The sequence below is a fragment of the Dama dama genome, chromosome 19 (assembly GCF_033118175.1).
Source record: "Dama dama isolate Ldn47 chromosome 19, ASM3311817v1, whole genome shotgun sequence".
Classification (NCBI taxonomy): Eukaryota; Metazoa; Chordata; class Mammalia; order Artiodactyla; family Cervidae; genus Dama; species Dama dama.
In genome coordinates this window covers 62,848,787-62,860,840 of record NC_083699.1, presented here as the reverse complement: position 1 = coordinate 62,860,840, position 12,054 = coordinate 62,848,787, and positions in this window count along the sequence as shown.

Genomic DNA, 12,054 nt, shown 5'->3' with positions numbered 1-12,054 from the left:
TTTTTAAATCACATAGAAAGAAATATTTTTAAAAAGGTGTATTTGTTAATGCTCTGAGAACCTGGCTACAATACTGCCTTGTAGGTGTAAAATAGGAATGCTCTTGGCACTGCTTGCTTTTACTTTTACCAACACCAGGATTTTTTTTGGACAAGTTGAACCCAGGAGACATCTTTTATGGGAAAAGAAAGTGAAGCCATAACTGCATTCCTTGGACCTGATGGTTCAAGGAAATTTACCCCAGGAGGACTCCTATAGGATGGTTTACTTAGCCCAAAGGTAAAGCAGTGGCAGAAAAATTGGGGTCAAAGTCGTACTTTACTGGGTATTAGGTCATCATGTTTGTCTGACGAAACAAGACTCCCCAGGAAGAAAACTCTGACTGCCCCATGTCTGAGTGACGCTTAGGTAAACGCCAACTCCACTCATCTGTTCCACCGACGAAGACAGACTTCCTAAAACACGTCTGATTCTGACACTCCTTTGCCTGAAACTCTTTGACGAATCCATGTTACCTTCAAAAGAGCCCAGATGTCTTAGAGTGAAATTCCAAGACTCTACCTTACCCTAATCTGCTCTTTACTAGCCTTCTCTCATCTTCTGCAGACCCCTGTCTCCAGCCATAATTGATAATGTCTCTTTCTCTGAAATTTCTGCCTTGCTCACACCTCATTCTCATCTCTCCAACTGGAATGTCTGATAATTCTCTACAATCACTCAAAGGTGTCCTTCTTTTTGTCCTAGCTAGGCTTTTCCCAAGTTAAAAAAAAAAAAATCTGTCCTCTTCTCTGATTCCTCTGTCCCCCTGTAAATGCCCTATTTTGGTAGATTTCTCTTTCTACTAGTGTTCGAACTTTGCAGGGATCATGCCTTACGTGGCTGTATCCTAAGCATTTGGTATGGTTTCTAGAATAGTGAGTCCTCACTAAGGTATGATGAAACAGTAACTGGAAGGCTACTGCAGACTTCAGTAGCACTCCCATTGAGAGTGTTTCAAATGTCTCACCCCTTGATTGAGAAGGAGATGCACAGTCAAAACTCTTTTCATGCAGTGATGCATAGAGAATCTCTTTTAATATAACAGTGATAATTCCACAGAACCAACTCCTTTACAGAAAAGAAACTAATGACACCTCCCACCACTTAAAAAGCCTCATCAAAGTCTGACCAATGCCAAAAGCATATCAATTTATGGGCTCATGGGGACCCAAGGTCTAGTACTGCAGGTTTTATGTTGAAAGGCAGCAGAGAGTAGGGGCTGAAATCATGGGTTGAGGGGAGATCTCAGCTTTGTCACCTACTAGTTGTGTGACCTTGGACAAATTACATGAATTCTTTCTGCTCTAATTCCCCTACATATAAAAATATGAGGATAATGATTGAACCTACCTCACAGATATCATGAGACAAGCAAGAAATCTGTTAGTGTCAAGAGCATGACCAGTGCCTGGCATACTACTCTATGAAGCAACATGAAGTAATGGCCAAAGGCGCCAATCTTAAATAGACAGTTCTGGCTCTGAGTTTTTGTTCCCCACTGACTAGCAGTGAGATCTTGGGCAAGTTGTTCATTGTCCTTAAACCTTAGTTTCCCTCTGTAACCTGGAGCTAATAATTATACTTTTTTTTTTGACCTTCACCTATTAAGTGAACTATCTCCCTAAAGCATTTATCATAGTAAATGTTCAACAAATGCTGACTTTTATTGCTATTACATAAGATAGGCTCTCAGCAAATGCACGCATACATGCTTAGTTGCTCCAGTCGTGACCAACTCTTTGTGACCCCGTGGACTGTAGCCTGTCAACTCCTCTGTCCATGGAATTCTCCAGGCAAGAATACTGGAGCGGGTGGCCATGCCCTCCTCCAGGGGATCTTCCCAACCCAGGGATCGAACCTGGCTCTCCTGCATTACAGGTGGATTCTTTACCAGCTCAACCACCTGGGGAATCCTCTCTCAACAAATATTTGGGGCTAAATCTTAATTAGATTAATAATATACACTCTTTCGGTAGCTCCACCTTTTCTCCCCATCCTTACTGGTATAAATTAAGAATTGAAAAGAGGGGCCTTTAGCCTTAGCACATGTGCTATGGATCTAGAATCACGAAATGTTACACTCGTAGCACCCAAGGTTATCGTACATTTTAACTGCTTTATTTTAGAACAGTGGTTCTCAACTGAGGGTGACTGTGCCTTCGCCCCTTTCCCTAGGGGACATCTGGCCAAGTCTGGAGACCATGGCAAGTGCGGGGGAGAAGGGTGCTACCGCATCAAGGGCTCAGAGGCCAGGAATGCTGGTCAACACCCTCAGAATACAAGGATGTCTCCCAGGACTAGGGATTACCTGTCCTCAAAAGTCAATAGAGAGGAGGTTGAGAAACTCTTTTGAATTTAAGGCAATTGAAGCTAAGAGAGGCTAAATGACTTGCCTGTCATTAGAGGGTTGATGACATTATGTCTGATTTCATTTGATCTACTGTGGAATTTTCCAGTAGTCATGTATGGATGTGAAAGTTGGACTATAAAGAAAGCTGAGTGCTGAAGAATTGATGCTTTTGAACTGTGCTATTGGAGAAGACTCTTGAGAGTCCTTTGGACTGCCAGGAGATCCAACTAGTCCATCCTAAAGCAGATCAGTCCTGGGTGTTCATTGGAAGGACTGATGTTGAAGCTGAAACTCCAATACTTTGGCCACCTGATTCGAAGAGCTGACTCATTGGGAAAGACCCTGATGCTGGGAAAGATTGAAGGTGGGAGGAGAAGGGGACGACAGAGGATGAGATGGTTGGATAGCATCACTGACTCAATCGACATGAGTTTGAGTAAACTCTGGGAGTTAGTGATGGACAGGGAGGCCTGGTGTGCTGCAGTCCATGGGGTTGCAAAGAGTCGGACATGACTGAGTGACTGAACTGAACTGTGGAATACCTAAACAAACCAAGAAGGCAGAAGAAAGCCCAGCACTGGGATTCCTTTGTCATCCTTCCAAACCCCTGTACTGTAATATGAGAGTACAGAGCTCTTATTTTTCTCACACACCCCATTGCCTCCATGCACCCAACACACACGGGCACACAGTACCGTCCCTAGAAAAGTAAAGCCAAGTTAGCCTTGTTCAAGCAAAGATGAATTTTCCTCCTGATTACATCTGTTTCAAACCAACCAATTTCATTACCACTGTGAGCCCCAACAGAAGTGGGATGAAAAGGTGATCAAAGACACAGATCTCCATGGCTCTCGGACAAGAACTGGGCCAAGGTGATCACGTCAAATAATCATGGCTTTGTGGTGAGCAGGGGCCACAAGCAACTGCAGAAATCCTGTGACTATGAGAATGAAGAATAAGAATAGCAAAGGGGGTAAGAGTTGATGTACATGCCGCACAAATTCACAGGAAGTAGACTTCATCAGTTCTAGTATCTGTGGTTTTCTTGAGTTCTCTTCAGATCTTATTCTGGGAAAAGAAAGTTATCAGGTCAGTCGTGGTAATGTACTCTGTTTTGTTTTGTTTCTGCTCTGTTCTCCGCAGGCAGAATGAGGAGATGTGAGCCCTCACATCAGACAGGGCCCAGAGATGAAAAGAGACCCTGAGAAGGAATCCATGAATTCATGCGAGAGGTGCGTAGAAGGAGGGGGAGGAAGGGAAGGAGAGGCAGCGTCCTGGGATGTGAAAAGCATGACTGAAAATAGCCTGTTCTCTAATATCACTAATGAAACCACGGTGATGTCACTTCTGATCACGCTGTCGTTCGAGGTGCTGATCTTGCGATAGGAAGCTTCCCTTTGCGCATTCACAGCAGTGACAGTGGAAAAGACCTTCAGGTTCACAGTGAGTAGGTGGAACTCGTCAAGAAAAATAACTTCACCACAACAACAACAAATGATGGGAGAGGCAGAAACTTCTCTGGGAGGGCAGAGGGAAAAAAGCAAAGTCTAAGTGTTATGACACATGTGAAAGAGGAGTCATTTATTTAGTAGGAAGTAACCCATTCACACAAATCTAGCTTTGTGGTCCCTCAGAAGTACGTAAATACTACCAATCTGTCCACCACAGGTTCTCATCAAAATTTCTTGGGAAATGCCTCATTAAAGAATCTTTAAAGAGTAGTATGACTGCACACGAGTCGAACAATTTCAGAAAGACAGTCAACGCTATCTACTGTAATATTAATTTCCTTCCCTTCCACGGGGACCACATTTTGCCAAATTTAGTATGAGTTTTGAATTAAGGCCAACCATGAACCCTCTGAACCACACTCTTCTCTGCAAGAGAAAGCTGTTTCCTGTTTCTAAGAGGAAGGCCTTACATGGTCTGAGGAAAACTTTTCTTTGGCATTAAATAGTTCTTCCCAGATGTCTTTACTGGATACTCGATGGGATGATTCTAGCTCATAAAACTTTACAGAAAATTACTGGTGAGAACCGGTTGAGGATTTTTCAATTGTAGACTTTGAAAAATAATTAAAAAAAAAAAAAAAAACAGATGCTCTCAGATCCACTCACCTTAATTGTTTGTTCATTTCTCTCTTATGCTGTATGTAGCCCTCAGGCTATTGAACCTGTGTACCTTCCACGAAGAGAGAGTCAGTGGTCATGCCGAGGCTTTAATTAAACATTTCATCAGGAAGATCCGCAGGTGACATGTTTTGAGTTACCAGGTTCACTGCCCGCCACCCACTGAAGCTGACCTCCGTGAGCCGCTGGCCTGCTGAAGACTACGTCTCAGTTCTGGGTCAGGGTGCTTCTCCAGGCTGGAGCTCCTGGTCCACCCAACTCACAGGCCTCCACATAAGCCTGTTAGAAAAGTGTGTCTGTGCCCAGTCCTGGCTTACTCAATCAGAACCTCTTGGCAAGTGGCATTCTGAATTTTACATTTTAACCTATTTCTTAAATGACTCTTATCTGTTCAGGAGTAAATGTTAAAGATTTACAGGCAAGAAAGTCAATCATGCTTCTCACACGCATGGAAGGGGAAAGAAGCAGGATTAAGGTAGCATAAGGAGACGTTTTGAAGAACAGGACTTTTTTATGAAGAAGAAAAAATGATACCGCCAAACCATGTGTGTGTGTGCATGTGTTTGTGCGTGTAACTGATTTCTTCATTTCATCCATATCTGGGCTCTTCTTACTCCTTGATTATTTTATTTTTCCATTTAGTCTGTTTTTACATCTCTGCCAGGAGAGGAGAAGGGGAAAAATTTAGGAATTTAATATGCTCTTAAAAGTAATTTAGCATTTTTAAAATGTATCTATCTTGACCTTTATAAGGTTGTTATCTGGCATTATCCAGTTTGTGTTTTATATAGTGTTACATGTTGGTTAACGGAATAGTAGCTAGAATTATTTTTTAGACCTCAGTTAATATTATTTGCCCTATTAAATGCATGTGGTTATTTACTTACATAATTATTTATTAGTTACTTAAGAAAGAGTACATAGAAAGCACAGGCCACTTGTTAAGTGTATGAGAAGAAACGTGAATTTTAAAAGTATGCCCCATGCTAAACCTTCATTGTCCTTCGATGGTTTTAACATACCTACTATTTTCCATGCCATAAAGGAACTGCAGGAATTTTTTCAACATTTTAGTATCTTGAATCTTATGAACACTGCTTCTAATAAAATAAGGAAAAAGTTCATTGTTACCAAATTCTAGACACAATAGCGATCCTGACTCTGCTCTCAACTGGATTTCCAACATGAGGGAGAAATAATGGTCTCTCGACCATTCTGTATACAATTCCCTGACTTTGAGGCCTGTATTTTAACTTCCAGCCTGTGAGGATTAAAACCTGAAATTATGTTGTTATTTTAGCTTAGAATTCTTAGTCTTCTCATAAGCATCGTTAGTGAGATTCTCGCTTTGTTCAGAGAGTTACTGTTACAATCAGCAGTAATGATAGCTATTACTATTAACAATGCGGGCAGACAATGAGGTCTGGACTGCCTCTGACGCTGGGGGTGCGCGGGGCCGGCCCGCGGGGCCCGAGCGCTGAAGACGGCCCTGCTGCCCGCCGTGTGGTCACAGCCACAGGGACCGGGGGGGCCGTGGTGAAGGGGTCAGCGGCGTCAGCCAGCCGGGGAGCTTGGGGACTGGTCCTCTGCTGACTTGAGAAAAGATCTTGAATGTGAATATTCACTAAGAGGTGAAAAACCACACTAGATTCAAAGTGTTCTTAGAAATATAAGGTTGCATGGCTTATATGGTTACAATGGGAAAGCAGTCAGCTTTCAGAGAGAGACTATTTCCTTTCCCATGTTAGGGAAGTTTCGGAATATAATCTCTTCAAATATTTTCTAAGGCCCATTCTCTGTCTATTCTTCTTTTGGGACCCCTACAATTCAAATGTTGGTGCCTTTAATGTTGTCCAAGGGGAGAAGCGGGTGGGGTGAATTGGGAGATTGGGATTGACATATATACATAAGCTGTTATGTTTAAACATAAACTACTGCTATGTTTAAAACAATAGGTAACTCATGAGGACCTACTGTATGCTACTGTACACGGTACACCGTATACTGCAGGGAACTCTACTAGCTGCTCTGTGGTGACCCAGGAGGAAGGAAATCCAGAAAAGAGGGGACGTGTGTACATGTAACTGACTCGCTTTGCTATGTGGCAGAAACTAACTCAACACTGTTGAGCAACTATACACCAATACGATTTTTTTTTTTTTTAAATAAGTAAAAAGAGAATGAGTTTGAGTCAGTTTGAGCTGAAGCAAAGACCGCTGAGCATCCTCCCAGCTTGCTTTCCGGCTCATCTCCCCTCAAGGACCCTGGTCCTCAGTCCTCACCTCTGCAGACACACACTTCCCTTTGCCCCTCGGGGTTCCCCTGTTCCAGCCTGACCCCTGAAGCTCCTCAAACGGCAGTGAGGCCCTCGGCTCCCCCGGGGTCTGGCACTCACAGGGCTGGTGAGGGCAGAGTCACTGCCTGTCAGGGGGTGTTTGTGTTTGGGGGGGGGGTCCCTCCTGGGAGATGGTTAGCACAGGATGGGGAGTCAGAATGCAAAACCAGACTCCGGGCGCTTAGCTGGAGCTCTGGTAGTCTGTCTTTAAGCATCAAAACTTTCAAACTTTGTTTGGGGTTTGTCCCTTCCCTTTGGGCTGCCCTGGTGGCTCAGCTGTTAAGAATCCGCCTGCAATACAGGAGACCTGGGTTCAACCCCTGGGTTGGGAAGATCCCCTGGAGAAGGGAAAGGCTGCCCACTCCAGCATTCTGGCCTGGAGAACTCCATGGACTGCAGAGTTCATGGTCACAAAGAGTCGGACACGACTGAGCGACTTTCACTTCCCTGGGACATCTGACCATAAAGGTGCCTTATCCCAAAAAGTGTTTGCTGCTGTCCTCCTCACCCCCACTCGCAAACGGTCCCCATCATATGCATATTTTGGCAAAGTTAATATACATGACTCCAGACTGTTTTCTTAAGAAAAATGAATGCTTGCGTTATTTCTCAAGAAGCACCTGACATAATTATTACCAAAAAAAAAAAAAAAAAAAAATCACAGTGACATACAATGAAAGCTAAGATTTTTAAAAACTCATAACAAAACAGATTTTAGGTCTAGGCTCCTATGGGGTTATTATAAGCAACAGTGAGTAATAATGATTACAAAAATGAGGAAAAATACATTGACAGTGTTATTTGAAAACAATTGTGTTAAGAGGCTTTTTACACACATTTTACACAGTGTGGATATCCAAAATGGATTTTAGATGATATTAAGAGGATTGTTTTACAAGGTATTAAATGCACAAAGAGCAGGAACGAAAGATGTGTTGAATGGGCCAGTGGACAGAATCCAGCCCAGGGACCTGATGTAGCTACAGGCAGATGGCAGGGAAACTCTACAATAGTCTCTGCCTCTCTGGGCTTATGGAAGTTCAAACATCTCTAAGTATTAAGTAATTTCCTTTAACTCATTTCCAACCTAAATATTCTCTTTTTTCCTCTCTCGCAGTTTCTTGCTACATGTGTGGATTTCTGATATTGGAGGTGAGTTACACCTGATTGTTGTGATCAGACCCACACCAAGTGTGGGCAACGCAGTTCCTCTTTTCGGAGGCCGAGTGACATCGCCCTGCCTCTCCCTCCCTCCCACTTCAAACCAGTTCCTCATCTTGTCTTCCGGATTTTAGAGAACCAGACCGTCCTCTTCTTGGTCAGCCAGGCTTAAAACCACAGCCTGCTGTGACTTCACCATGAGGCCACGTGTCACACCCGACACATCACTAGATTCTGAAGGCCCGTGTGTACTTAGTACACGCGTGAACCCCCGGGGTCTTGTCCCAACGCAGATTTCCTTTCTGTCAATCTGGGCTGGGGCCTGAGGCCGCGCATCCTTTACAAGGTCCTCAGTGACGCCCACGTGGGTGCTTCCTGGGCCACAGTATGAGGAGCAAGGAATTCGCTTTTGTAGTTAGGGAAGAGGAGAGATTTGTGCTGATACAATCCTCCTTTCTGGTCTTTTGCAGAGAAATCCCAGCCCAGTCAGGACTGAAATGATCATCCTGAGCATAGCATGCTTCAAGTTAGCTTTTGTTTTTAAAGGAATAAAATGAGGAATGTCATGAGACAGAAACTCAGGACGACTGGGCAGCCCATGAAGCATCTCTGTCTGCCTTCCCCTCTCTGATAGTGTCCGCAGGCTTTACTAACATGCTGGCGTCTCATCGTAGGCCTGTGCTGTCATCACTCATGGTCTATTCCTTCAACCAACGTTTTTTTGAGGGTCTGCTATGCATGAGACACTAAAGTACACTCAGAATAAAGGAAACAATACAATTTCCCACCACCAACAGCTTGCACTCTTACACAGGAAAGAGCCAGATAAGCAAGGCAATGCACATTTCTGTGCCCAGAATGTTCTTCTCACGGTTATGAATTCTTTTTTCTCACCTCAAAACCCTCATTGTCACTCAAACACTTTAGACTGGAGTGTACACCACTAAATTATTTATAATTCTCTACTACAAGTCATGACTGTAATCCTTAGAAGTGTTCTGCTCTCAATGATCCAATTTTGATATATTTTCAAAGCTTTCATTATAAAAACTGTTCTAAAGAGAGGGGCTATGATTTTTGAGTCTGGATTGTCTTAAGATTTACAAAGACTGAAAATTCAAAAATAAGTAGGACTGAATATACAGTACAAAACTTTAAAAATCACTAGGGAAATGTCGTAGATAAATGTAGTAAGTACAATAAATCCTGGTAATAATGTGAATTCGAATGTAACATGATGGCTGATGGCTCTATCTTCATCACGGTCTCTGTTCTCAAATCGAGCCTCCTGGAGGAGTAAAAGCAGGTGTAGGGGAGACTAGGTTTTGGACGGCAGGGGGAACAGTCAGGCAGCTCCCTCTTGGCAAGGGCAGGGGCAGAGCACAAGGCTCAGGGACCCTCAATTCTTCCCAACCCATTTTTTTTTTCCCTTAGAAGGATGTATTTACTACTCAGAAGATTCCTGGATATTTCGGGTAGCCAGAAGATCTAGAAGCCTCCCCACTCATGCTCAATCTATTTCTAGATAGTGATATTAATAACTAGAACCAGAACTGGGGCAATTTGGGATCATGCAGATCAGGAACTGTAGACGGCAGCAGAAATGCCCAGATGCCCGCCTGATTTTGCAGTGCCACCATGATGCTCCCCCGCGTCTTACACACTTGGAGTTGCCTCTGATGGATTCCAACGTGCTTTTTACCTCTACTGATGGCATTTCTCTTTCTATCTCATCAGTACAAAGCTCACTCATTTGATCTTACTTTTTGTTTATTTCACGATAGAGCCCAGAGCCATCCAAACAAAAGTAGCTTGATCACTACTAATTCCTGATGAAGACAACCCAATATATCAGTAGCAGAGACATCACTTTACCAACAAAGGTCTGTCTAGTCAAAGCTATGATTTTTCCAGTGGCCATGTATGGATGTGACAGTTGAATTATAAAGAAGGCTGAACACTGAAGAATTGATGCTTTTGAACTGTGGTATTGGAGAAGACTCTTGAGAGTCCCTTAGACAGCAAAGAAATCCAGCTAGCCCATCCTAAAGGAAATCAGTCCTGAATGTTCATTGGAAGAACTGATGCTGAAGCTGAAACTTCAGTACTTTGGCCACCTGATGCGAAGAACTGACTCATTGGAAAAGACCCTGATGTTGGGAAAGGTTGAAGGCAGGAGGAGAAGGGGATGACAGAGGATGAGATGGTTGGATGACATCACCAACTCAATGGACATGAGTTTGAACAAGCTCCAGGAGTTGGTGATGGACAGGGAGGCCTGGCGTGCTGCAGTCCATGGGGTCGCAAAGAGTTGGACATGACTGAGTGACTGAGCTGAACTGAATTGAATCTGCTAATGCACCTCACTAGCCCACCATACATCATAGTAAAATATAAAACAGAGTGTTATACCAGGCATCACCCTAAGTGTCCTAGAGGAGCTTACTTACTTAATCCTTGAAGTAGCCTTATGAGCCCTTTACTACCCTCATTCCCATACTACAGATGTAGCATGTAAGGTTCAGAGAGGTTAAGTAATCTGTCCAAGGTCACACAGCTGGTAACCGTCAGAGCTAAGATTCAAGCCTAGACAGTCTGACTTTGGAGTTCAGACTCTGTACTGTCTGTCAGTCATGAAGACTCTTGTATGCTATGTAGGGTTGTGTTTAGTTATTATTATAGTGGCAACATGGAGTCATTGTTAGATTTTCAGAGAGATGTGGTCAGATTTAATACTTAAAAAGACAGAGAGGGGCTGGAAGATGCAAGATTGATACAGAAGTTAGAATCGACAGGGATTGCTGGTAAACTAAAATGGCAGGAAGCTGAAATCAGTTCCTTTTTATTTGGAACAAAAACTGTGACTCTATTCTTTACTGTGTAGTAGCTGAGGATGAAATCTCTGGATTTCCTGGGCAATCGTTTTGACTTTGCTAACTTTTTGTGGTTAACAGCCTAGGCCGTTGAATCCAACAGGCCATGGCACAAATTCCTAACAATAACAGCAAACATTTTATGGAGTGTTGCGGAGCCTCCAAGGTAGTATTCACATGGATTGTGGCTTTTAATTGTCATAATAAACCTGAGGGAAAACTACTCCTCCCACCTTTTCAGATGAGAAAAACCTGAGTTCTCAGAATGGCTAAAAAAATGTGTCCAGAGTTATACTGCTAAGATGTGGAACAGAGATTTTAAAAAAGCAGGTTATCGAATTAAGCAGCTGTTGTGTAGCCCACTGAACATACTTTCAGTTCTGACACTCAATGGTGGTCAGACTTTGGCATTCTATTAACTGTGTCTTAACTTCTGTCTTCCTAATCCAAAAATGACATTGTAGCATAACCTCCTTCCTGTCCATGGGATGACAGAAAATAAACAATGAATGGAAACCTATAACATGCGCTCAGAAAATTAAAATCTTAACTAATAAAAATATTCTTAATATTTTACTCCTTCAATAGGGAGGTGGCACCAGAGAAGCAGAGATGCTGGGCTTCGCAAACTAGATACTAGAGATCGAATCAGGATGCCTTGCTGATGGATTGAAAATGACAGACAGCTGAAACTAATGCTCTTTGTTCCTCTGAATGAAAACCATGACTCCCTTCTTTCTTAAATGTATAACTGAATTTCTTTTCAGACGTACATTTTACCTTGCTTGTGATTCCAAATATACAAGAAGTACTTTTCAAATCTTTCTCATGAACCCTGTGATGTGTGTTTACTTTGAGTACAATAACCTCCCTTTTCAGTCATTTCCTAAATAAATTCTGGAATAGTTGCATGTTAGAGCTTTGAGATTTTACTCGTAATAAAAGAGAATCCCTAAAGCTTAATACATTAAGAACTAAGGTGTAATAACCCTGTGTTTTTGGTTGATGGTCAGACTTCCTCATTTCTTCCTGGATTAAGAGTTCGTATAAACAAAAACACTGTGTTTCCTGAGTCTGTGGTTTTATTTCCACAACAACTGTAAACACATTTCAGTGTAACAATGTCAGAAAACCATTGTCAGTTTTTAGTATTAATTGCTGCTATTC